General features: G+C 44.1%; 1 protein-coding gene across 6 annotated transcripts in view; it reads right to left on the bottom strand.

The window, feature by feature from the left end:
* Nucleotides 1-21,973, bottom strand: part of ZNF423 (zinc finger protein 423) — a 233,298-nt gene that overhangs the window by 101,924 nt on the left and 109,401 nt on the right. Inside the window, exon 1 of one of the 6 annotated variants that reach the window (XM_085234562.1) lies at nt 18,940-19,089. The exons of 4 other annotated variants lie outside the window; for them this stretch is intronic. The gene's annotated coding sequence lies outside the window, so the exon portion shown is untranslated. Of the gene's footprint in view, nt 1-18,190; nt 18,363-18,939; nt 19,090-21,973 lie in introns of those variants that run through there. One more of the 6 variants, XM_085234561.1, reaches the window with a different exon arrangement.

Raw genomic sequence — 21,973 nt, 5'->3', positions numbered from 1 at the left:
TTAATGAGCCTTACAATATACCATATTAATGCAGATGTTATCTGAATTTATGGAAACAAAATTTTAATCCACTCATTTCCCTAAAATCAGTGTTTAAAAAAAAGACAAACAAAAAAAACTCTCTCAGAACTATTAGTCAGCTGTTTCCAGAAACAGATAAATAAAATAAAGCCTTTTTATCCTTTATGTGTTGCTGATCACAAATCTCAAACAAGTTCTCTACCTTCAGAATGCTTGCTGGTATTCACTGGCAACACGCTACAGTTAAAATGGATGATGGTAAGCCAATATTAATAAAAGGATTGTGATTGTGTCGGCTTAAATTGGACTATTATTGCCACTAAGATCAATTTTACTGGCAGCCTTAAACTCTGCAATGCTGGGCAGCAATTTCCCTTGCAATTTTTCCCCCCTCACGTTATGAGGGAGACGCATGAATGCCATCGAATTGATAATGTGACTCTATTCCAGGGTGCTGAGTGCCAGGTTATAGCACGAACAGCTTAGTTGCCTGAAGAGCCTAATACTTCAACCAATAACTGAAATGGAGGTCAAAAAATTAATTCTAGGCACTGCTTAAGTCCTGTGTTACTCCTTTACGGAGCCTGCAAATCATGTCAAGTTCTGCATAAATAGGTTTTGTGGGGGTATTAGAGGATGAATTACTGTCATCTAGGTGCTAGTGCTTAGCAAAGCAAGGACTATCAAACTCATTTTGCCAAAATCCAATGTGAATTGCTGCTCTCAAAGAAAGAAGGTCACCCAACCAAGAACATTTCATAACAAGAGCAGTGAAACAAAACAAAAAATTCTAAAACACACATGCATTCTTACAAAGATGTGTTTTATAAATACAACAGTTACCCCTAAAGACCACTTTTTCATTGCTATTTGAAAGCTAAAGTGAAGTCTGTTTCCTAAACAAGGTGCTGATAAGGTTTGCAGCATCGCAGAATTACTTCTAGAAATATGGGAAGCAGGAATTATTTTTAGTGCAGCTGAGAGGCCAGGCATATTTCAGGCAATCTCCCAGAGCCTGCTTCTATACCATGTGGGACATAAACCCACAAACTATGAAAGAACCCAAATCAGTCTTGTTTTCTCAAGTGACATCCATTATCCCTCATCTGAGAAAATTAACACGTGTATTCAGAAGCTCAATAAACTATGCTCAAAGCTAAAAGTGTAGGATTAACTCTTTCTGCATTATAATAAATGCCATCTTTTAAGTCAGCAAACTGCTAATATATTCTATTTTATATTCAGTGCCTCTGCCATTTAAAGCAAACAGGGGCATAAAAATACATTTACACTCAAGCATAGTTTCAGAATGTTACAGTATGCAGGGTAATCGAGAATTTCCAAATTCCAAACAGCTACAGAGATATAAAAATGGAAATAAAGAAGGGCCATTAGACCAACACATGCTGTTTTGGGCAGCATTAGGAAGAGTGTCAGTAAATGAATAAAAAACAGCTTTTGTGCAAAGTCTCCTGTTTTGGTTTTGTTTTCTTTTTTAAACTGAGTTAGCCAGTGTACCTAGCAGTAAAATGCCATGAACGTTAAATATAGGCAACCTCTGTTGCTCTGCCAGCTTATTTCTACATCAAATGATAATATTTAAAGGGTTCTATTCCAGGCAAGTGTTCAGTACATTTTTCATCTTCCTGATCTGCCATAAGATAGGAAATTCAATGGTTCACATTTATTTTCCTTCTTTATACTCAGATTAATAAATTGAACAGTCCATAAATCTGAACGGTACTTATTCTGAAGAGCTGAGCACAAATACTTAAAATGACTGATAATGCTGGATTCCCTAACCAAGTACACAGAAAACTCCAGGCAGGTTTTCCGTTTCTAGATGTGTTTTACTTACGCACATGGTCCTGCAATCTGCCATGCTAAAACAAAAAGCAAGGTATCCAGACCAAACACAAGCAAGGCTTTCTTTGATCCACCACGTGCATTGTGCTTCTGTCCAAATAGTGCTCTGGGGTGGCTAAATCAGGAAAGCAGTGAAGAGCAAGCCACAGTTTGTGGCACTTACATACAAATGGTCAGGCAGCTTTCTGTAATTCACTTGTCATTCCTCCCAGAACACACCTTGAACATGGTGGCAGACCTTTCTGGGGCCATTTTGCAAGCTAGCTACATAGCAAGACCACAGGAAGCACAACGTGCAAAGAACAGTGAGTTCTGAAGCAGGAATAATAATAATAATCTGATCATTACCCCAGCGCTTTAAAAACTGAACCCCCTGGCGAGAAGCCAAAATAAAACATGAAAGGCAGCCTCCAGCAGCCCGGTCAGAGTCAACATTCGGGTGAGAGCCGACTGCTTCCTCACCCTGACAGCAGGCAAGAAAAGTTGGAGACATCTGCTTGGGGGTCAGGGGTCAGGCTGGCCGGGGCCGCAGAGCACAGCGCGGGATGGAAATGTGCGCTCACACTGAGCCGACGCACCCTGCCTCTGCTAGTGGGGCTGCAGGGGGCTCTGAGAAGAGGTCAGGGGCTGCCCTGTGCTGCACACAACCGGCCCCACAACAGACCCACCTCGGAACCCCGCTGCCAAGCTGCCGGGGCCTCTGTGGAAATCTATTGTAAAAAAGTGAAATGCTGCTGGGCAGTGAGGAGCGAGGGGGAAAGAGTGTGGGAAACAGCCCTGCGAGCACCCAGGTCAGAGGGGAGAGAGAGAATGTGCTCCGGGGCCAGGGCAGCAATTGCCCTGCAGCCAGGAGAAGCCAGTGAGCTGGGGAAGTGCACGGAGGGAGGAGAGGAGCTGCTACAAACTGACCGTAACGCCCCGATTCTCGTCTCCCCCCTGCAGCACTTGGGGAAAATTAATTTAACTTTTGCCAAGTTGAGTCTGCTTTGCCCACAACAGTAATTGGTAAGCAATCTCCCTGTCTTTATCTCAACCTACGAGTTTTTCCATCTTGTTTTCTCTCCTCATCCTTATTGAGGAGGGAGAGTGAAAGAGCAGCAGGGTGGGCAAGGTTAACCCACCGCAGAGCAGCAGGCTGCAAACACCTCCCCAGAAGAAGAAAAAACAATACCTAAGTCTGTACCTATGCCTTTGAGGTCCTGAATTTATTGCTTGCGTAACAGCACATATTCCACTAGAAACATTTCTACTGGTTACCTAAAGTGCAAGGACTTGCAAACAATATGAATAAATACTGCTGAACTCCCATGCTAGATGCTCTGGCTGCCATCATGGAGCTCTCAAGGTCATTGCTACCTGCATGCTAGCTAGACGTGCACATCATCCTGGTGTGCTGCAGCTTTCCTCTGCTCAGGAGGGGCTGAATTGGGTAGGCTTTTTCAAGGAAGTTGTTCCAAAGAGAGCTTAGAAAGAAGAACAAAACATCAGCAAATGTAAAACATGAAAGACAAATTTTCAACGTGTGCTGAAACACTGGGGGCCAAAAAGCAAAAAGGCTTCTAAGTTGCTGCATCTTTTAGAAATCAAAAACCTAACAATAAAAGATAAACCTCCATATTTTTTCTCCTATAGAAGAACTTTGATTTCTTGGAAAAATCAATAAGACTTGATTACTGAAAATGGCAATATGAACACGAACACCCTTCAGGCATCTCTCAGGCACCTCTGCAAAATCACACAGCAATGCCAGACATGCCACTGCTGCTGATCTCTTCCTCTCTCACACAACAGGAGCTTTCTGAAGACAGAGTGGAAGAAACCATCAAGCTGAAAACAGTGCCTTGACTGAGCAGTGCTGGTCACACCAGGCTCGTGGTGCTTTCAAAACCTGCCTACAGAGATGACTTCAGCAGTAGATCGACACGAGTCAACTAGTATCTGTGATGCTACAAAGCATCTAGTAATCTGAAATATGTGCGATAGTCCACCAAAGACAACCTGCTCTGTGCCAGGATGCACAACAGTAAAAAGTACATTCAAGACATTTGGAGAAGTCTGAGTGTCAGTGGTCTCATCAAACAGGCTCAGACATTCATACACGAGGCCTTGTGGTATTACTTGCTAATGTGCGAGTCTGCATTCTTGTACTAAACTCAGCTTACAACCCTGTTGCGAGATGTCCATGAAGCAGCTCAAGTTTATTGAAGGCTATCCATGATTCCTCACATATCTCCATTACACTGTTGCTTAGCAGCACTTCTCCTGTGCTGCTTCTTTCACAAAAAGTGGCCTCCATAACATAAAGGACTAGTTCAACTCTTCAAATCAAAGCTGAAGTCCAGACTTTTTGAGCAGACAGTGCGCACTGACTTCTTAGTGCGGCCAGCAAACACCTAAGTGAGTCGAGCTCTTTCTTTGCCCACAATGGGAAAAGATAAACGTTTAACATGAAACATTTGCCAGACACTCTGCAAGCAAAACAACATTCAAAACAGTATTCACAACTATTTTCCAGCTTCCAGCAAGGGACGGTTGGGGACAGAATCATCCATTCTGTCATTTGACCAAGGCAACAACCAAGTCTGGTAGAAGTTGACTTGTTGCAATTCATGACTCATTAGATTTTGAACCCCGAACAGAAGATACTTAGCACAGACCCTCATTCATTCCACTAACAAGGATATGGCAGAGCCTTGCATATGTCTGACACGAGCAAAAGGAAGCACTGCAATATGTCAGGTCACAAATTACTACAGCCTTTTCTCACCCAACATGACGTGTACAGGAGATCCCACAGTCCGCACATTCATACAGTTCAACTGAGAGCACTTATCAACACACCATCCCTTAAATATATAAGTTTTCTTTTGTATAGTTTTTGATATAGTTTTATACTTTTTTTAATATCATAATTGCTTGTTATTCATAATTATTCGTTAATTTTGTTATAGTATGAAGCTTAACATGACTTCTTCTGGGAGAAGAACAAGTCATGAAGGTATTTTCCTTCATGGAAAACTCATTTCCTTTATAGGAAAACTCTGTAAATGGGGAGAGGGACGAGGAGCACCTTGCAGTCTGCACTAAGAGGATTATTAGCTTTGGGAGCAGCACAAATCATTGTGTCCTTCTTGATATTGACATCTATCACTGTCAAATCCTTCATGACTGAGTGGGATGCAAACTAGAGAGAAGAGGCAGGACCATACAGTGCAGCTGTTTGACAAAGAACTATGAAATGGCACCTTTGTCCGTGGATTTCATAAAATAAGGTTGTGGAAAAAAATATATATCAAGTCTTAAGGGCAGAAGCAGGAGCACAGTGGCCCATGATGAGGATACTTAACTTCTTTGAATCCAAAGCTCACATTTTCAAATGCTGTAATTTCAGCAGATGCATTAAAAAAGGCCAATTGAAATTTTCTTAGCTGTTGCTGTTAAGTCTGACATCTTTATCATAATGCTGCATATACAAGCTAATGCAAGCCACAACCCTGAAGGAAGCCATCTAGTTCTCATTAGCTATATCCTTCCCATCTTGTCCATGTTTGGTTTTATTTGGTTTTTGTTGTTTGTTCTTTTTACTATGAAACAACATCAAGAGGCAGTTCTGTATTGCCTTACAGTTGCACCCCACTAACACAAGGATTTACTGCTGCACCAAGCGAGCCATATGGAGTCATAGAGCTCCTCTTTCCCATCCCCATTCCCTATTAAAGCAGAGTCATTTAACGGGCACTTCCCCTTAAGATGCACACGCATCTACAAACATCTGGCAATTCAAGAGCCAGCCACTCTTGGTATGCTATGTAATTTCTCAAGTCTGACCTGTAATTCAGCTTAGATCCAGACTGTCAGCAATTTCCAGAAATAAGAGCTAAGGCACTTGCCTGATACTGTTTTCGTCAGCGCAGACAAGCTGCCTGCAGTTGTAAACAGGAGTATGACTCTGCTGAAGCACATTTTTGAGGCATCAGAAAGCACAAGTCCACAGAGCTCTCTGCAGTCTGCATTAGAACATATTCTGTCACTCCATCAGCAGTATTTACTATGATGGGCTGTAATCCGCTTAACATCTTCTGATAAAGCCTATCCACTTCTGACAACTTTGATTCCAGAAGTTCAATGGGAAAGGAGGGAAAGCGACTTCCACAAAATCCCCCTTTACGAACCTGCACACCCTGTGTTAGCAGACACGATCATCACTTATTTGTGCCTATCAGCTTTGATGATAATTGCAACCCACTTGACACTTGAAAAGCAGTATTATCAACAAGAAATCTGATAAATATTCAACAAAACCTAAATTCAATAATTCTATTTATCTTCAATCCACCATTCAAAATATTTGCGTGTTAGAGACAGAGGGAGGGGTATGAGGGAACCCTGCTCCTTCAACCCAAATGACTGAATCACTGCACTAATTAACACAACTTTTTTATTTTTCAAGTTCAGTGAAAGAATGCCATCTATGCAAAATTTTGATCCCACATTACAAAATAATTACATGATAATTACATGAGCATTAAGATGTCTACCCCCCGAGTAAAGCCACTGCACCCAACCGCTAACTGAGGCAGGCCTGGAATGTTTCAGCTTATTAAGGAGAAATCCAGCATTGAGCAAAACCTCTAGCTGAAGCTGATTTCCACTCTTTTACTCCTCTGATTTCTAATTAATAATTAAAACATGTTCCTTTCTTTGGAAACCCAATTAGACTTGCGCATCAGCCTGAAAACAAACTTTTTTTTAGTAGCTTAGCTACTTCTCATGGCTTAATGGGGCGGCAGGAGTGTTTTCTACAGGGCTCCACTGACACAATTCATTTATTTCTTTCCATTCTACAATGGAGACTGTAATCCATCCCGAACAATATAAACATTACATTTGCACAGCTAATTAGGATGTTGGCAGTGTGAATTAGTGACCCTCTGATTTCTTCCAGTCAGGGCTGCCCCTGCTGCCTGTGCTACTTAGGATTCACAATTAGGCAATTATATTTTCAGCCTCTTTTTTTCCACTCTACTGCTACCTCTTCCCTCGCATTTAATATGACTGTATGCACCGCAAGAGGAGCTGCGCTCTTTATTTTGGGGTTGGGAAAGGGAAGGGAGGGAAGAGAAGTGTGTCATGTTCAATCCTTCTCCGTTTCAACCTCTGCTAACGCGACACCGGAGAATGGCGGAAGGTCTGGGAGCCTGCAAATCACTTCCATAAATGTTTTAAAGGAGTGACTGCGCAGAGTGGGTTGGAGATCTGTGCTGACTGGGAATGAAGCAGAAGGAGAGATGCACGGAGCAAGCAGCTCCTGTCCACGGGTGCAGCCAGCAACTGCAGGAGCTCCACAGAGGGCCTTGGTGGCTGAGCTGTCCGGAGGCACAGAATGATGACAAATTGGAAAGAATTCAGAAGAGGGCAACAGAAGTGATTAATGGACTGGATGGGCTGATTTATGAGAAAAGGTTAAAAGGTCTAATTGTATGTATCGTTGTTACAGAATAGCTAAGGAGGGTGCAGGAACTGCTTACAGGGGGCTCGCATACTGTAAACAACATTGGTACATCCCACTGAGCAAAGTTAGGATGGGTAGAAGGCAATCAGAAAACAAAATTTTATGCTAGGCACCAGGAAGATATCTGTGATAAATGTTAGAAAGAGCTCTTTCTAAAGGGAAGGACTAGAAGCCTCATCACTCGAAAGCTGTAATGGACAAAGCACTAAGAAAATACACTGCAGGGGATAATGTCTGTTTTAATGTTGATGCTTGTTTAACTCACTGACTAATGTGCACTGTGGAGAAATAGTATCTTTGTTGAAGCACAGTATATGGCTCAGTTCTCCTGTGCTGTAAGAAGTTCTCCGTGAAAACCACTTGTTATTAAAGGCACAGAAAACATTCTGGGCCACCCCATAGTAGCTCCTGATCCACAGCTGCGAAACCCACAAGGTCTAACGTTAATAAGGAGTGCAACATTACATCGCACAATTTTCCAATGTTCTCAAATGTTAACTCAGTGGTTTTAAAGCTCTGTAACCCCACCAGCCCCAGCACAGACCCCCTTGCAGAATAAAGCCCTTCTCTATTTTCTTTTTTAAATATGGAATCACTTTTATGTTCTAGGAAATCAAGTGTTTAAGAGCAAATTAACTTTGGCATTTGTGTGACTGAAGAACAAAAATAAATCAAGAGAACTAAACTGTTAGAAGTAACGAACTCAATACTCTTACTTATACCCAAGTATATTAGAAATACTGCCATCAAATTAAGCCAATGGAAATACCGTGAAGTAGGACTGGTATAATTCAGCATAAGACCAAGCTGCACATAACCAGAATGACACAATTCCAGGCCATGTGCAGAGCTCCAGCCCAGGAAAAATAATTTACAGGCAGTTCATGGAGGCAGGAAGCACTGATGGCAGTCGCAGCAGCTCCATGGCTGCTGGAGCACCAGCGAGCAAAGCTGGAAAATCCACACGCTGCCGGTCCTCTCAGCGAATCACAACAGACACCAGGCCAGACCGGAGCACTACCGGCAAATCATTGTTTGCAGAGTAATTCCCCTCCCATTTCACACTGCCACTATTCACAAATATAGCCATATATATTGCCTGTAGAGATACAAAATGCTTCAACTTGTACGGCGATCTGCCCATCATCCTTCCCATGCATGAGACTACACACAGCCTCCAGCTAGCACAGCTGGACCTCCAGGTGCCAGATTAGGAGAAACCGAAAAGGTCCTTTTCCAAGAAAAACACAGCTCTCCTTCCCCCACTCCTGCTCACATGCATGTGCAGAGCTTAGCAGGCTTGAGGGGCTTTCTTTATTCCCTGATACATCACCATTAAGCTCTACCGTATATTTCTGATTCTGCCAAATTCTGTCATTTAATGCTTTGGATGTAAATTCAGAGATCACTGAACAAAGTACAGTAGAAAACAGATGCTCTAGACTGCAGGTTTTCTCAAAGCTACCGTTTCCTTTACAGCTCGATTTATTTGGTAAGTAGAGGAACATAACACGTTCGCTACCACCACTGCCACAAGAGAGAAGACAAGCGGTTTCCCCAGTGTTGCCATGTAAATCAGTTCCTTCCCCACACGACCGCCAGTCCAGCAGGCAGAGCCCAGGGCAGCACGGCAGGAGCTCTGCAAGCTGACAAGGCGGGGAGTTCGGTGGCTCTGTGCCTCAGTTTCCCATCCAGGAAACACAGTGCGCACTGCTGATCTACTCCACAATGTTTGTTTAAAACGTTGCTACAGAATGAAACAGTTTTGGCGAGTGTTTGAAGTTCAGCTTTCATCTGATATCACGAATGTTCAATTGAACTCTGAGTTCAGCTCCTCAATTGACACCACTTAAAAGATTTATACAACAGCTTTACTCATCCATGAAACTGAGCCCTCTTGTGTAGTTTACAGTACATTAAATCACTATACATCAGCACAGGTTTCGTGGTCTGTGGGAGGACAGTCTGAGAAAGCACCGAGAGCAAAATGCTGTGATACGAACCTGGAACTGAAACAGCCACAGCCCTACTGCAGCTACCAAGTCACACAGCGTGCACATTGCAGCAGTGGTACCGGCCTTCCTGAACTGATGGAAGTATGCAGTCCTGGAGAGAAGGCAAAGCTGCAAAGGGGCTCTCAAGAATCTTCTGAATGTCATTTTAATGGAAGATCTGATAAGGCTTGCTATTTCAGCTCTGACTAGTCGATGGCTCTGGCACCAGGTTGCAGCAACAGAAACTCAGTGATGCATCTACACTTCTCGTTACTAAATTCAGAACAGCTTCTCTTTTCGCAGGGCTCCAGCCAGCTGCCCCATTAGCCTGGCTGCTCAGAACGAGGCAGCCTCATAGCAAAGCTCTGAGCACAGAAGTGCAAAGAAATCTTTAAATTTGGCTTTAATTCTTATTTCATCTATTTCATGTCTTTATTTCCAAAGCATTTCCAAAAGCTATTTGCTTAACAGTCCAGCTTATCTACATCTTTTTAGCCACATGTATCACTCACCAACATGATCTTATTACAGCAGATATGTTATTATAGCTTAACCTTGCTCTCAGTCACTAATCAAAAACAACCCAAGCAAGCAAATCAAATGTTCCCAGTTAACTAAACTCTTTCCTTTCAGCAACAAATGCAGCCTGGCTGCCTCACAGGAGAACCTCCACATACACACCCACAGGTCACCCACATCAGGCACATTTCTGAAGTCTAAATTTAGCTGCTCACATTTCTTCAAAACTTTAATTCCTGAATGTTGCGTTGGGACTGTTAAAGTGCTACACCTGAAGGCTGCAGTCAGGCTGAGCTTCATTCACATGGCAAACATAAGGAATGAAGTGGCTGTAACATGCAGGCACATGGCTATGAGCAAACAGAGCAGCACACAGACTGGGCATTCCGAAGCTAAGCTTCATCCCACAGCAACGCTGACAGTGCTCTAGATAAGCAAGAGCTACATCAGTGAGCAGCATATTAAGCTACTTAACCACGGGAAGAGGAGAAAAGGATAAAATCTTACACACATATAGAAACACTGAATTTGCTGACATACCCCTTGGATTTCCAAATCGCTCCTTCAGTGGATGCAGAATCAGTCACTGAACGCTCACTTTGGGAGCCTGAGCCCGTGCCCTCCCTCAGGGCAACACGCCGGGCTGCCGTGGCAGCAGGGCAGGTGGGCCAAGGGCCCTTCTCTTCCTCACAAGGCCGAGTGCTGAGCTGGCCCCGCTTCTCCTTGTGGCAGAAGATGGAACAAATCCTTCTCCGTAAATGTAAGTTTTAAATTTATATAATAACAGTGAATCCACCAAAGCTGCCAAGAGACATTGAACTCATGGGATCTGTGAAAGTTTTTCACACCTGTGTTTTTCTCCTGTGCCTAATATTATGGGAGGCATTTCGGAGGATTTTACAATGCAAGTTTCAATGAGACACTTACAGTCTCCCTCAGGCAAATTGTCACAGCTGCAGAGGTCTGCTACCCAGCTGCCAATCAAGGCAGGCAGGGAGTGTGTGCAGGGAAATCACAAAACAGGCAGCTTCATTAGGCTGCTGGAGCCTAACTAGGGCTATCTGGGCATGCTCAAGCCCTTAAACAGGGCTGGTTTAGAAAGAGTAATTTTTCCTTTCCTTTCCAACTCGAGACAAGACTTCAGTACTCGCTGAGGAATGCGTTGGTGCCAACTTTCCCTTTCCAATTTCAATGTTTGTTTTGCCCTGTCTAAAAAAAGGAATTACATCACCCTGGAAGTCTTTATTATTAGATTAGCTGGTATCGTTGGAAAAAGTGGACATGGTTACAGGTTCCATGTCCCGCTGCCAGCTCTCAGAAGCATGTCTACTTTTTCCAACTCCAGAAGCTGCTCCAGTGAAATATTAGTTCTCTCCACAACTCTTTCTTCCTGCATTTTCTTGGATCACTGCTATACTAGAAAAACTAGAAGAGAATTTTTCCTCCTTCATTTCCAAATGCAGAAAGATTCTGAGGGAATTTACTAAGAAGAAAAAAGAAAGAGAGAGAGATTGGCAGACAAGGACAAACACGCAGAAGTTCAGCCCAAATGATAATCAAGTGGGAAATCTAAAAGCACATGGAAACAAGTGGCATATTGTAAGCCATTTAGCAAAGTTAATTATAGGTATTCACTACATCTGCCTTGGCCCCAGTTCAGCAAAGTATTTAAGCATGTGCCCAGCTTTAAGCAAGCACAGGCTGCAGAGCCTACGCGTCCAGCCACGTGCTGCAGTCAGGCATCTGCTGGAGCACTTTGCTACTGCAGGACCGTAACGTATCACAGAATCTCCCTGAAAGATATCTAATAAACAGCTGTTATTTTAAGGAATACACAAACGCATCACAAGTTTTATGTCCCTGAAAGTGCCGGTGTCGTGAGAGTATAATTCTACATATAACACTGTTACATCCACGGAGGTCTTTTCGCATTACATATTTTATGAATGAAAATAAAAAAGCAGACATTAAGCTCCAACATAATGAGATTCTGTCCTCTCTTCATCGCCACACTTAACCTTTGCTGTCCTCATCGCTTCTTTGTTATTTCTTATTGACAAGACAATTTTCCCAGGAAAACAGAGACAATACGTTGCTTTTTTTTTTTAATTGCTACACATTTGGATCTGCTTCTAAGCATGGAAGAAACTAACAAAATGTTCAAAGAGTAACGTTCAGGTGGCAGAGCAGGACATGTCTAATTTTCTGAATTTCCAGAGGCACAAATCCTGCTAAAACAAAAAGCACTGGGAAGAGCTCAGCCCTCCCTCCACGGCATTACAAGTTAAACCAGATGTGGGTGCTTCGTGTCCCACGGTGTGAAATTTCTGGGCTGTGTACTTAAAATTTCAGGCGGATTCCCTGCGCGAGCCCCGCACACGTCAGCGCGCCGGGCGCAGGCAGCAGGAGCCATTGTTGGCTGGGCCCGCGGGGAGGAGGTGCTGCCGGGGCAGATGGGACCACACTAATGCGGCAGCTCCCGGGGCAGCCCCCCGGGAATGGAGCCCTGCCACCACCACCTGCCTCCCTGGGGCCGCATGGCACGATGCCACCGAGAGCAGCACCGGATGTCTCCAGGGGTGGCGTGGCACACGGGCGCTCCGCGTGCCCCCACTGCGCCCAGCCTGGCCAGTGATGGACGTGCAGCGTGGGGTGTGATGGACTTGGGGAATTTCAAGCTAACAAAGACCCCAGCCCTCTGCTCCTGCTAGTGTTACTAATAACCTCCACATTGCTATCCATCCTACCTGAGCTAACAGTTTATAAAGCGCCACCCGCAGCTTGTCCCTTATAGTTTATTAACATACACTAATAAACAGTATGCTTCACTCCCACTGTGCTGCCAAGTGAAGCCAGTCAGAATAACTGCATTAGCTTTACTGTTCTTTCTCAGCACATTTTTTCCACATGGGAACAATTAGGATCAACTCCCTCCAGATTATATTTAGAAATCTATCATATTTGAACAAAAATAACAATAATCATCTATTTCGCAAATGCATCTGTAGGCATCCACAGAAGAATAACCTGACTGATGGTAACACAGCCTCCGAGCCTCCTCGCAGCTCCCTGCCCATAGAGGGTTAATGCTCCCCGTGCTCCAACTTGCACCTATTGTGCTCAAGTTTAAAAATAAGATGTGAAAGATGCATTATGTAAGGCCAGCACTGCTATCCTGCCCATCTCCTATTTTGGAATTAAAGATCATCATTGCTCACATCAAAGGGGCCGGGTGAGAATAAAAGAAAAGACAGGAACAATGAAAATAGCTCCCCGACACAAACCAGATCAAAGGACCAGGCACAGAAAATGAGGAGCTAGGGGGTCCTTTAATTACTGTCCACATCCTCCAAGTCATGTGGTGAAAAAGAAGAGAAAAAAGTTTTGAAGGCCACTGGGTTTTGTCTTGCTGTGGCTCCCGTTTCCACAGTCTGTGCCAGTTCCCTACAAACTGCTCTGCTTTTTATTTTTTCATTTTTATTAAAGTCAAATAGGACTCCTGGACTCCAAAACTCCTCCCTTATGCCAGGAGGAGGAGAGGGAAGGAGGGGTAAGAGGGGCAGGAGTGGAGATAGTCTGCAGCAATTGCCTGAAACAATTTCAGGAGGACTGCTCCAGGCAGCGCCCCAGGAGCTGTGCTGGGAAGGAGAGAGCTGGCTACCTGAGGCTAGTCTTTATTTGCAGGCCTCCCGGGTTGAGCCAACTTCAAATTCACATAGGGCACTGCTCCGTGGGGCAGCAGATCAAACCTGGCTACTGGCTGTTTGAGCTCAGCAGCAGAAAAAAGGATTGCTCTGGGACTGAGCGTAAGTAGAAGCATGATTAAACTTCAAACATATCCCCCCCCCTTTATACACAGCAGACAGTTATGGCTAATATTTCAATATGGACTTTAAAAACACACTGAAAATAACTTACTACAGCATGCTGGGTGAGAGTTTGAAATAATAAAAAATTAAGCTAGCTGTATTATTGCAATCAAGTCAAATGTTCAAGTTTACCTTTCCTGAATAATTAAGGGGCTGTTATTTAAAAGGATCTCTTTTCATTTAACTTAGGCATCAAGATTTAAATTTGGATATTTGAGCACGGACTGGAATCCGTGGATACATCATAGCATTTACTTCCTTGTATTTGTGTTTCAAACACAGAGCGTTTCTCCCTAATTACTCTTATGTTTATTTTTAAAGGACAGGATAAAAATAAGTGGAACTGGGAAAAAATAGGACAATGATTTAAGAGTTGCTTTGTAAGAAGCTGACCAGACTTTCTAGGAAATAATGGTGTGTTATCACTGTTTAAAAGATTCTGGAAAAGAATAGAGCCAGGATCTTCCCAAGAAAGGGCCTTTACTAATATAGATACTAGCGGCAGACACAGACAGAAGTCGCTGAAGAGGAAAATGTATTCCCATTTCAGGTCAGTTTGCTTGGATTTATGCTGTATGCCAAACTAAAGCATGAAAAACATTCAAATAGAATGTTATAGTCTTTAAAGAAGGCAGCTAATGTCACCAAGACATCACAGGACACAAAGGCATCTTTCTCCCCATCCTATTTGTGCTTTGGAAATTCCTTAGATGAGTAGAAGGGATGATGTTTTAAGAAGCAGTTTAGCCTCCAAACTCCATCGAGTGCCAAGGTGCTTCATCTTTCTCATCAAAGTTGCCTCCATCATTTCCCACTCTTGGACACTAACGTACAGTGAACAGCCATTCTCAGGAGGACAGATGAAGACTAAATTAAGCAAATACAGACTACAAAGCTGCTTTCCTAAGTGGGCACCATGCCTAGGCTCCGCATCTAAGCAGCATGCTAGGTGCGTGCACTGAGTTCCAGTTTGCTGTCTTGCAGACATCCACGTTGGGATCCTTGCCCAAGCAAGTCTTCAAAGCTGCCATTGCTCTGGTGGGATAAACACGGGAACAGTGGGACAGGGACATTTGCCTCTTTGTAACAGGTCTCAAAGTATCACATTATCCATTTAGATAGCCTTTTGACTGAGAGAGTTTCCTTTGTTGGGCTTAGCCCCTAATGCAAAGAACAGATGAGATGGTTTAAGAAAGTCTCCAGGTAAAACATGAGAAGGATGCTTAACATCCAGCTTCTGACAAATAGCTGCACTCAGGGAGCCGCAAAGGTTAGGGAAATAAACACGGTCAATTAAATGAACTGATTGAAAAGAAATCAGAGATCGCTCCGGGGAAAATTTGAGATTCAGTCATACAGCCACTGCAATCTTTTTGGGAGGGGGTAAATGGGGCAAAAGCCAGGAAGAACTGCAGTGCCTTACTCGTTTGGCAAAAGGTGGCTGCCATAAGGAAGGAAATAAACTTTAAAGGAAATAAAATACAAAGAAAAAATCTATGATGGGTTCAAAAGGAGGCTCAACCAGCTCACTCAAAGTCTCAGTACCAAACAGGGAATTATGCTGGGGGAAATTCAATCAGCAGTAAAGACTCTTCATCAAATGTTTTGTGCTTTCCACAGACTGTCCCGTGAAATACAGGATAGATGGATAGATGCTAAGAAATATTCCAAAGCACCCCAAGATGAATTTGCAAAGATAAATCAAATGAAGAGAACTCTAGTAGGGATAGTGCAAAAGAAGTCTCTTTTTTTTTTTAAATCTCATCAGAAAAATATCTATATGACCATTCATGGGAGAGAATGATTTTTCTAATAGTTCATTTATTTTTGATGCGCTTTTTCAAAAGACCTCAGGAGCACAGTGGAGTCAGCCAAAAGTAAAGATCTGCATGGAAGAGTTACCTCTGCTTTGTGTCTTTTCCTTGCAACTCTGACAGTAGATTCAATATGCAGTGATGGGCTTTGTCTGGGCAGTGAGCTCAATGACATAAATAACAGAAGAAGGCTGAACATAAACAGAAAGTATGCATCTCCCCCAGATAAGTAATCTGGAAAGGCCATAAATGTGACAGAAAGCTGTTGACACAATGCCAGCATATCTAAAAATCAAAACTAATGAGCTCAAGCTGCCGTCACTAGGAGCACGTGTGCCTTTTCCTGTCTCACTTTCTGGGATATTGCTGCAAAAAGTGGGAAGTCCTGAAGTAGCCTCTGACTCTGCCTCAAGAGAAGGGTATCTTGTTAACTAACCTAGCTATTTATCTCAGAGAACTCAAGAATCATTTGCTGTTGGGGTTGTGGAATTCTGATTTTTATCGTGGAAGTCACTCACCTGCTCAATTCTCATTTAAACTTGTAACAAAAAAGCACTGCTCATTAAGGCCCCTAAAATTGCACCAGAAGCCAAATTCAAATCTCACTTTCTGCTACAGATTATTTTTGAGTTTTGTTCAGTCACAGAATAATTTACTCTGGATGGAGATCACCTCTCCACAAATTGTTCCTCAAAACTGATGCTGCCACCATAAAGTCACAGGGCATATTGAACACACTGTAATTTTTATGTATTTATTTGTTTGGATGATACGTTGTAAGTAAAATTATTTTAACAGACTGGCTCCTGGAAGCCATTAAATGTCCGGGCAGGGAAGATATTACCCCATCACACCCTCCAGAAGCAAGACATTTGTTCCTCTTGCTTCACAAGTCCATGTCTACGACAGACTTCAAATAACTCATGAGGCAGCAGTTGATACTGGAAAAGAAAGCAGAGCAGTGCTCAGCTGTTGACAGAACTGCTTGGCCAAAAGAAAAGAGAAGAAAAATAATGTAGATGCATTTCTTCCTTCTAGTAAGTTTCTGATTTTAGAAGTTTCAGGACCATGCTAATCCTCTTTCCATCTCTTCGTCCAATTTTGCATCACCTCTGCAATCAGAGCACATAAGTCTGTATCTCTCTGAGGTCGTTCACTCTCCTTTCCAACTGCTGTCTACCAGCTCTGTGAATATAAGACTGATGGTGATGTGGGGCTATAAAAGCAGTATGAAAGAGAGAGTGAATGCTTGGCAGTCAACTGAGAGACCATTCCCATGAAGATCCAGACAAAAAAAGAAACTTTGTCAAAATTACAAGACAGCCCAAGTGAACCGAATGAGTATTCCAGGATTAGGAAATTAATGTAAGATACATCAACAACAGAAACATCACAGCTCTCCTGCATGCTTTCATAAAACTACAACACAAAAGCAAAAGCATAATTCTGATGCCTCTTAATAATTACACACACTACCAGAATACGGTATTGATGTACACATGATTTATCTCAAATGTGAATCAACTGATGCCTTAGTGAACTTGCCCTCTCACAGTGACATGATGTTTATGTAAGACACTCACATATTCATACTGATACATTTTTGAATAGCACATTTTGCTCAAAGACTTTATGTTTTTCAATTTTAAATCATTTTTAAATGTGAGGTGCCTAATGCAACTATATATCTGATAAAATTTGCAACCAATCCAAGCTTTTCCCTTCGAGTTTAACTTGGACATATTCCTGCATGCTTCCACAACATCAACTTAAAATAAGCTGGTGAATTTCCTCCATATTCTCCGGGGCAGATGTAATGTTCTGGCTGTGACTTGAGTGAGACTTCGTGAATTATATGGCAGGAACAACCTCAAATCCTAATTTCAAAATATTCAACTGAATATCTTAATGATGTTTTTGCCTGCCAACAGACACAGCCCACACCCAGGAAACAAAGGAGACCTGGCCTGTCAGGCCACAGAGGTTTGTAACAAAGCAGGGAAAAGGAAAAGCAGGAATTACTTCACCAGTAGATTCTCCTCAAATCTTTACTAAAGGGACAGTAATCATTTTGCTGGTGTTTTCCTTTCCATTTTTCCTTTTTCTGCTCCCTCTCATGCAGATATTTCCTCTTCATCCACTGCCATCTCCAAAGGAGCTTCTACTCCATTACTACTCTTCTTCCTTCACTGCTACACAAATTCACCCAGCTTTTAACCCAGCACTTTAAAAGGTAGGAACTGGCAGAATAAGTAAACAAGTCACACACGTTTCACACTGAATTTATCTTAGCATACAGTCTCTAGCTTTGAGAAAGTCCTCCTTCCCCCACCATCCTACCAAGCAACATGCCTTTTGAGCTTGCTTGGGAAAGGCAAAGAAATGGGTATCTAAATAAAAGTCAAATTTTTAAAAGGAATTTTAAGTCTTCATTCTTTCTGAAGTTCAAAAGCGAGAGATGCCACACTGGTGCCTCTATTTAAAATCCCTAACAGGGATGGCCTTTGGGCAGCATCTCACTCCTGTTACCAGGGATTTCAGGGCCAGCACCCACAGCCATACTTCACAGCCAGAGCATACGGAGGGGAACCTCACCTGCAGAACACCCAGCCCATGCAGATGGTCAGTGCAAAGCTGGGCTGCCGAGGAGAGGACGCCTCCAGTGGGTGCCTTGGGCTGCCCGGGGTACACGTCAGTCAGTTGCCACAATTCTCCCCACCTCCAGTCTAGTTAATGAAGATCACTCTGGCTTTGCAGGAAGAAGGAAAACGCGAGCAGAGAGCAGTTGCTGCCTGCAACTTCCTGAAGTCAAACGAAACCTTCTTCAAGTCTGAGCTTGAGCAAGCAGAATCAGTGCAAGCCGTGGCACAGCTCTGACAGGGCAGGGACAAGGACACAGAGCAGCCCTACTGAGCCCAGCCACTACCTCATGCCATTCACCCAGTTCTCTGCCGGCTACCCAGACCCAGACATCAGTCTGGTGCGGTTTCCACACCCATTTCCCCTCAGCCTTACCTCACAGCCTCCACTCGCTCGCCTTCCTGCTCCCCGACACAGCTGCCATGTCCCTCTGCCTGCACCCCAGTCTCCTCACAGCTTCACAGCACCAGCCCCACCACCTCCTTCACACTTCCTCACACTGTCTACCTGCCCTTCCACTTCACAGGAGGGCGAGGGAATGGGCAGCAGGTCCCATCTCTGCTGGCACAGGGTGCCTGAGCGTGGGCTGAGGCAGTGCCTGCCCTGAGGCAGCAGTGAGGAACACTGCACTCACCACCACGTGCTGTCTGGGGCTGGCCTTCCAGCATACAGCTTTTTTAACATGACTTTAAGTTAAAACCCACCTCTTTTATTTCAGGAGTTTGCTCACGAGCAGTCTGCACTTCCAGCTGCCTCTGACTTTTGGTTCGTACAGGCTCATGCCCCAAAATTCTAAATCTTTTTCCAGGAGGTACAAGGCTTGTCCTTTCCTCGAGCTCCCGCTGGGCAGGGCTGGCGGCTCTGAGGGTGCTCAGTGCCAGGGGTTGCGGCCCCACTGCTGACAACATGCCAAGGCCCGGAGGAGCGCGAAGGCGAGCAGGCAGTGTGTGGTGCACATCACTTCCGTGAGTTTTGCTGGCTTTTTTTCTATCCAAACAAACTTGTAATACTTTTCACTCGGGAGCTTGTTTTCCCTATCCCTGTCAGCACTACTGAGGCCAACAGACTGTGAGCACCGGTCACCTCTGGACAGGCTGGAGGAGAATGGCTCCTGAGCATGGCACCAGTCACACATCATACTGCCCAGGGCAGCTCAGCACTTGTCTTTAGGGCAGTAGCCAAACAGACCAGGCAGAGGCCTGTGACCTCATTATATTTGTGGGTTTCATTACACCAGAACCTGGAGCTTCATGGGAGGCTGACAGCAGTAGCCCAGTAGGCTCTTGAGCCTACAGGGAGAACTCGGCGTGTTCTGTCCACACACAGACCCTGCAGTGACAGTCAAGTCCTTGCCTAAAGTTGATCAGCCTATGGCCATAAGTTTTTAACGTGGTGCCTTCAAGAAAGACTTTTCTCTTCAAAGCTGACTTGCCCCTCTTATGACCAGTGGTCATAACAAAGCAGATTATCAGCTCTTTCAGCAGAGGAGATCCCATACTCTGTTCAAAACAATATCAGCTCTGATTTACAGCTGAAGGCTCGGGGCTCAGGATACCCTTCTCCTGCCCAAACTGCCAGAAAACACTCCTCTGCTTCATATTTGAGAAAAATCCCATAAATTTCAGCCTATGTACAAAGAAATCTTTCGTTGCTGCTTTGAGAAAAAATGTGAGAGGACACCAGTAAAAAACTCAGCTTTTTCATGATAAAATAAACCAGAACATAAGACTACATAAGATTCCTTCATTTCACCAATACAACCACACATGCATTTACTCTGGGATGGGAACCAACATGATCATAGCAAAAGCAGGTTGTTATAATCCTTGGCTAATATATTTCCCAGGTTAGGGGCTATTTTCCTACCTTATGTTTGATTTCTAGTCCTCTGTCACTACAATACTGCTTGCCTGCCCACCTTAACCTGTGTATACACAGGAAGGAGAATATACTGTTAGCACTTGCAAGGTTCATTTAAGATACACAATACTCTCTATACAGTCCATTCCTTCTTAGAAACCATTTTTTAAATGGGCAAAGAAATGCCCTCCACTACAGAAAGAAAAATCTAACATGTGAAAAAATGCCAGTTTAGGTCTATGGTGTCATAGTCCACAGGGGAGGCTTTTCCCCCCAATACTAATTACCTACGAGGCAGGATATAGCACTATACATTAAGCACCATGTCTGATCAAGCAGAATACTTTTTTAAACGGTTTACTAGTTATTAGGTATCCTGCAATCTACATGCTGTGCTGACATAAGATTTTACTGCTTGTGGATGCAATTTCCAAAGACTAAAAAAATATAAAAGGTTTTATTTACCCGAAGTATACAAAATACTACTGATTTTGAACATTATACCAGGGGATCTCCTTAAAAAGTGAAAGAAATTGTGGCTGAAAGATTGTTAGTGGGAAAGATCGAAAGTGGTGGCAATAAACCTGAGGAAGAAGCAGTACAAGATACCTGCAGCACAAATCTCGGCTTGCTCTGCGCATACCTTGTGCTGGGACAGGAGGCTGCAGGGGGACAGGAGAGGAAGAAGAGCTGAAGGAATGCCCAGTGTGCATCTGCCATGTTGCCATCCCCAGGCAATCCCCTTCTCCAGTGCCACCGTACATTGGCTTTGTGGACAAAATTGACTTCTCATCCCCTGCAGCCAGCCAGCTACAAACCACCAAGCTGACAAAGCCATTGATTTTCTTCGTCCTTAAAAGCACGCTCTGCTGAGCTCGGAGCCACGTGCTTGTAAGTTTAAAGGGGGTGCATTTTATTTAATTGTGCCTTTTCTTGGCCTGAATTTCCCCCAAAAAGCTGAAGAGGGCATGTGCTTATTATCTTTCAGTGCAGCACGCGGTCGGTGCAACCTGAGCTCTTCGAATACTTCGGTCTGAAAATTAGAAAAAAATTAATTGCAAGGCAAAACAAGGCTGCTCTGCGACTGTGATTCAATCAATTACCATTATCTGCCAGCGCAGCCCTCCCTGCCGCCCCTGGACCACTTGTGTTTAACTTTCTTTGCCAGTCGCCGCGGCCCCGCAGTGCGCTGGCGGCGTGGTGCTGGCGGCTGGCTCCCGCGCGGGGCCCTTATCAGGCGCTCCCAGTCAGCGGCGGCCCCGCGCAGCTGCCGGGGACCCCCTCCGTCCCCCGCGTTATCTGCCGCTGCAGGCCTTGGCCGTGAGGAGGGGGCCCGCGCCGCCCCCGGCCTCCCCATCGCCCCAGCCAGGCCGGGCTGTGCTGCCGGCCGCCCTGCTCCCGCCGAGCCTCCTCCGGCGAGCCCGAACCATCTGAAGAGAGGCAGGAACAAAACCGCAAATTTAGATTAATAAAGCATTTGTTGATTCTACAGAAACTTAGCAGGCCCCTAAGAAATCCACCAGAGACCTGTGCAGCTCCAGTAATTTTCTGTTATATTATCTTTCTTGTAAAATACTTCCCCAGACAGAGCCCCCAAAGGGGCTCAAATATCACTGTGACTAACCGAAATCAATGTGCACTCACCTATTGACATTTTTACATAGTTTTTGGATTTAGTATCCGGCCCAAAACACAATCAAATCTTCTGCCAAGGAAATAACAGGCACTTAGCTAGTCAGCTATTAGTGTTACAAAGGAAAAAATGTGGGCACCCAAGGGAGATGGGAGAGACGGCATTGACGTCAGGGGTAATTGGGTGTCTGAGAGAAATTGCCAACGGCTGGCCAAAACCCCCAGAGGCCCACACAAAGCTGAGCT

The sequence above is a fragment of the Meleagris gallopavo genome, chromosome 13 (genome assembly GCF_905368555.1).
Source record: "Meleagris gallopavo chromosome 13, MGAL_WU_HG_1.1, whole genome shotgun sequence".
Lineage (NCBI taxonomy): Eukaryota > Metazoa > Chordata > Aves > Galliformes > Phasianidae > Meleagris > Meleagris gallopavo.
The sequence above is the reverse complement of the archived record's forward strand: the minus strand, read 5'-3'. Positions and strand labels throughout refer to the sequence as shown.